Genomic DNA, 6,042 nt, shown 5'->3' on the forward strand with positions numbered 1-6,042 from the left:
AACAAAACAAAACAAAAAAAAAAATTCCTTCTAAATCCGTGAAAAGAAGCTGTATTTATTCCCCGGTATCATCATAACAGAACTAAATGAAACGTGATGTTCTGCTTTTCCACACAGAGCTGACCTACTTCAGTTTGGGAAGTCTAGGACATCACCATAACAACAGGAGTCTAGGACGTTATCTTAGGCCTGCCAAGTCTTGCCAGATGACATAAACATTGGATAAGACAAATGCAGAAAGGAAGAAGACTTGAATTCAAATACGCTGATGAGAAATCTTGAGATATAAAGAAGAAGTGAGTAGTGAGTAGTTTAAACATCCTTGATTATTTTGGCAGGGTGAATTATGATTTTTTGAAATATATTTTGCATTTTTCTGTCTCGAGGCTTCAGCCTGGAAGGCTTGAGACTACTTTTTGAGTCTCCCCGCTGTGACTCTGATGGACAAACAGCAACTAATTTTGTGTGTCCAACTTTTTTTTCTGTCAGCGACTCATTTCGCTGCAAGGCCTATACAAACTAAAATCATGCCRGTCTTTCCAAGCAAAGTATCTGCAGTAAAACTCCTTTCTGCCTAAAAATTCAAACCTTTTTGTCAAAGATTTTCAGTTTCTGTCTTGCAATTGAGGGGCCCCAGAACTCTTCCAGAGACACAGGACAGCTTTTGATTTTTACTTTTTTTTTCCCGAAAACTGATCTTAAAACCACTGATTCCACTAGGTAAYATTCAGTTCTAAGGTCTTAAGGATAACAATAATGAAAAGTTCTCTTAACATTTGAGCATATCAGTAGTAGCTGGTGGGTTGAATAAACAAAACTTTTGCAGAAATGTCTCATTTTATGATATCCACTAATTCATGATTACAGAACTGTCGTSTTGCAGTCACCAAAGTTCAGGTTAGTCTGTGGAGTGACTCTTCAATTAACCAAAGGAGATTTTGCTGTTTATCCTTGAGTCTGTAACTGAGGTCAGTTAATGTTAGGTGAACTGGAACATCCATAGAGAAAATCTCCTTTCTCCATTAACTTCAGAGAGAGTTATTTGAACATCTTTGCAGTTTTATGCAAATCAGATTAATTTGCTGATTTAAGAATGCATTTTTCCTGTTTTCTTCAAAGCTTTGGCAAAGCCTACAGAATTTCAGTTTTGCGGAAAAAAAGAAGAGTCAGTATGTGCCATAGCTTTGACTTTCTGTCTGTGAAAATGTGTGTACCTTCAGCATGAATTGTCCAGGGATATTCTTTAGATATTAAGAATAACAGTAAACTTTTGAAACAAAAATAAACCCACATGTGAGAGAATATGGCCCCTAACTGCTGCAGGGTTTTAACAAAAAGAAAGCTACTGTTTACCCTGATGAATATAGAGGAAGATGCTAAAATAGTTTCACTCATCCATCAGAAATGCCCTGTGCAGTTCCTGTGAGTTTTGTATAATCTTTTTTTTCCTTCCAACATTGTGTATACACATAAATCCAAGTCAGTGCCTGCTCTTAGCACAGAAAAGGTATTTTTGGTACAATATTTCTATTGGGTAAAGAGCAGAAAACTGGCCAAACCTTGCTGTGGGAGGAAATTTTAATTGGAAATTGCATTTAATAATTTATATGTGTAATAGTATACTTATCAAAGTGCAAAACATGACCCCAATCATCTGGTCAGTCAAGTGTCTCTAATATGACATTTGCTGTAGCATCTATGTAGCAGAGGGAAAAACAACAGCAACAACAACAACAACAATAAAACACTTTTATTTGAAGAAAAACTCAATTCAACATATTTTTGGTTAACAAGAACACATGTATAAACTAAGAAATTAAATAAAAACATCACAGGACTTTTTCTAGTTCTTTATTTTGATCAAACATGATTATATGTGTATGTAACTTGCAGACTTAACTAACAGCAATTATCCCATCACATGGAAAGAAATGCATTCCGCATTCACCACAGTCCTTGGTGTTAACTAGAGGCTGCATCTGTCACCTCCACATACAACATAAACTCCAGAGAAAAAAGCCTGAAGTCATCTTTGCATTAAAGAGGGCACTGGACGTGAGTCAGCTMCCGACCTTGCTTGCTCACATTTCCTCCCAACAGGTTTAAAGAGAGGCCCGTGTGGAGCCAGGGTGGAATTCCTCAGTGCTAAAATAAATCCTGTGTCTCAGGGGAGGAGGCACCTGGGACTGAAGTGTCCTGGAAGAAACTGCAGGTCTGTTTAAATAATGTGTAACAGAAACAGGCTAAATGCTACCTGATAGTCGCAATAATGGAGGAGTGCTCTRGCTCAGCTCTCTGCAGTGATGAATCTTCCTAAAAAATAAAGCCTCATCCGCAGAAAACGCCTCCTGTTTGCACTTTGTGAAAGGCTGTGTACTCACAGAACAAGCTCTTCCACAAGAAATTAGTATTAGCTGATATGAAAACCCAGAATCACCTTTTAGTCTCCCAGMTTTTAAAGACGCTTTCATTAGTAACTGATGGGTTGTGAATAAGGGTGCCACCAGAACTAATTTTCTTCTCCTCACTGCATAAATGCCTGAGAGCATATTAGTGTGGGCGATTCATTTTCCAGCATTAATTCAGGATTAGTAAATATCGTAATTAACATTACAGCATGTTTTCAGATTGAAAAGCTTTTATAAACGTTACTTGTCTACTGTAAAATATCTTTTGACTCAKCCAAAGGAACATTTCTTGAAAGGTTTGACATAATTTGCTAAGTTTCCTGCTGAAACATGATTCTGATGAAGCAAATCATTTCTATCCATTATTGTCTAGCTAGGCATTCTTTTTTCAATGTAATTCTTCATTCTTGTTCTCTATCCTGCTATTTCATTTATGTTTTTTGTTACTTCCATATGGCTTTGAAGACCATGTCTTCCATACAGAATCCCTTCTTTTCATTGTGAAATTTGGCCAAGGAAACTCATGAAGAAACATTTAATGATCACCTCCTTTTCCTTCACCCACTGCCCAATTTTTTTTTTTTTTTTTTTTGCCAGTTCATGTTTTATTGAATTAGAGAAAAACAAAATCCTCGTTATTTACATAGAGTCCATAGTACTTAAGGTCACAATTAGTCATTTGAGTTCCAGGACAAATAAAGCTAAAAGGCACGCAAGTTACTTAGTTCCAGAGGGTTTATTTAGTGTACAGTCATGCACAAATTGTAATAGTTCAGCTGCTGTATATTTCAGTAGAGAAAACAAAACAATATGAATAAACATTAAACATTAACACATGTACAGTCCGTGGATATCGTTTATATAGTCAGTAAATGCAGTCAATAAATTAATGCAAAATGACTTTATTTGGCTAGACTAAGTTTTATTTGTGTTGATAAATGTAATTGACATTTACAAAGCAGCAAGAGAACAAAATGGTCCATAACTGTTYTCAGTTAAATGTTGTATTATGGAAACACTGTGTGTCTGGCTTTTCCTGTGGAGACCCCAACTGTACGGTCAGGTATTGGGGCTTTCTGTTGGTTGGCCTGGAAGAGGGAGCCCAGGGGTCCAGGCYGAGCTACAAAGCTTGTATCTGTGCTTCATAATATCTATACTGACCTGGTGTTTAACCATGTCAAGGCATTTTGCTTAAGAACAAACAGTTGTCCAAGATATAGGATTGGTACAAAATGGCATAGTGGTTTGTTTTGTTTTATCTATATTTAGGGGTGGATAATACAGAGCATGCGGTCAAGAAGAAATCAGATTTTRTAGACAAGTTTTAAGATATGTTTTCTTAATCCGCTTGCACTTTCCTGCAGACACATCCAGTATTTAAGCCCAAACCTTTCTTCCTGCTGCAATCTCAGACCTCTTCAAAGGCACAGAGGCACACAGCCACATAGAGTGTCTTTATGTGGACTTTTAAATTTACAAAGTGATTTAAAATAGATGAAAATCTATTACCTATGGAAGTTTCCTATTTTTTTTTCTTTTGAACATCAAGACCTTCCCAAATTTTCCAATAGTTATAGACTCTACAAATTGGTAATTGGTAGATGCCAAACACCTCAGATCAGCATGTTCTGCTTTTGCATGCCTTTTTGCTCAGGACAGAGTTTAACTCTACCAATTCCCTGACTTACCAGCACTAATGCATTAAGTCAATGCGTTGGTTTTTTGAAATTCAAACGTAACAAAACCCAACTTCAGGGCACTCGTTGGACAGACTCTGACTGTGCCCAGGAAGCGGTGGCATCCTCAATCCTGGCAGTATTCAAGGTAGATGAGACGCTTAGGGACATGGTGGGGACGGGTTTATGGGTGGACTTGATGATCTTAAAGGTCTGTCCCAACCATAATGATCCTGTGATTCTATTCCCGAACAGTCTAGTGAATCGAGGCCTATCGAGACCCGGTTAACTTCCCGTAGAGCTGCTGGTTCTCTGACCTTACAACTTTACAAGCACCTTATAACTTCATAAGCTTTCCTTCTCACCATGAAAGATGCTGATATTAATCTCCTACTGGTGCACAAAAACACTTTGAAACTGTATATAGTTTATAACAACACTTAGAAACTGAAATTATACATATTCAACCCCCCAAATGCCCAAGTTAAAAAAAAAAGGTTTATCGAGAGGGAAATTTCTGTGGTTTAAGGTGTAGTGACCTTGTGGTTTATCTGAAATGATGCCTGGTCATATTTCAGGAGAGGTGAGAGCTGCCTTGGGACAGCTGTGCTAGGCTGTGCTGGGCATCCTGCCTGATCTCCCGTTTCTGCTTCCCTGGGTCTCCAGGTGTTGTGTCCTGTCCGCCAGGCCCTCGTACACGTCTTTAATAATGGAGGGGTCTAAAATGACAGGAGCCACCTAGCAAGCAGGACTCGTAAAAGCAATATCCATCTCAACAGAAAAAACTGACACAAGATAGGATGCTCCTGTGACAAGAAGGGTTATTATTAAAATAAAAGCACACTTCATTTGCTTCATTCTTTTAATTTGCATCATTATTATTAATTCCGCAGTGCTTCCAATGATGATTCTGGGACACAGGAAAGGAGCAAAACACCATCTCACGTCGAGGAGTGTAACTGGTGTGACATAATGTGAAAGCAGCACATTAACTATGGAATAAATACTCCCACATTTACCCCACAAAAAGGGCAAAATATCAGCAGTCTTCTCCAAGCTGTAGCAACGTGGGACCTCTGCAAAGACTTTGTGCACTCATGCTTGTTACAAAAGAAAATCTCAGAAACTCAGAATTTGAAATATCTGGATTTGTGACTTCTCTGTGAGACACATTTGCTTTACACAAAGCTATGRGGTTTAATAATGTGTTTCTCATTCTACCAAAGTATGCCAGCTCTGCTTGCCTGGCAACACCACAGCACTAAGTGGGAGTCCCCAAAATGCAGAGACAGCAGGCATCAGAATACTCCAACTTATATAAATCCCATCAAATGAAGAGCACCATTTATTGGATTGAAATCAATCAAATCAAGTGGATCGGCTGCAGGAGCATCTCTCCTTGCTTTAGCCTCTTGGGTGCTTGCTTTTCATTCCCATTGCAGCAGCGGGTGCTCATCTGCCAGTGGGGCTGATCTGCACCTCACACCCCATCAGGCCAGACACCTGCAGAAACCTCCTCCTGCAGCAGCAGCACATGAGGAGGGAAGTGGAGCCTTAACGACGGCTGTCCGGCACTTGGGTGACAGCGACGACCCCAGCTGCGTCTGCTTCCTTAGCAGGAGGTGTCATTGACCCCCCAGCCGCAGGCGGCGCCGCACACGGCGCCATCGCGTCCCCCTCCCCCAGCGCAGGCAGCGCACTCCCGCTCCACAAGATGGCCGCCTCCCCCACTCGCCTCCTTCACCAACATGGCGACCGGACGCCTATCGGCACCAACCTACCRGGCAGCGCCGCGCCGCTATAGGCTGAGCCAGCGCCTTGCCCCGCCCCCTCCGCAAGCTGGGCGTGGAACTACATTACCCAGACACCCCCCGCGCGGGCCCTCCCCCCTCCCAGGCCGAGGCCGCTTTATGGGTTGCGTAACGAGCGCCCTGCCCCCTCCGCGGCGGTCGGGGCGC

This window comes from Nothoprocta perdicaria, unplaced genomic scaffold (genome assembly GCF_003342845.1).
Source record: "Nothoprocta perdicaria isolate Ctin4 unplaced genomic scaffold, notPer1 scaffold_91, whole genome shotgun sequence".
Lineage (NCBI taxonomy): Eukaryota > Metazoa > Chordata > Aves > Tinamiformes > Tinamidae > Nothoprocta > Nothoprocta perdicaria.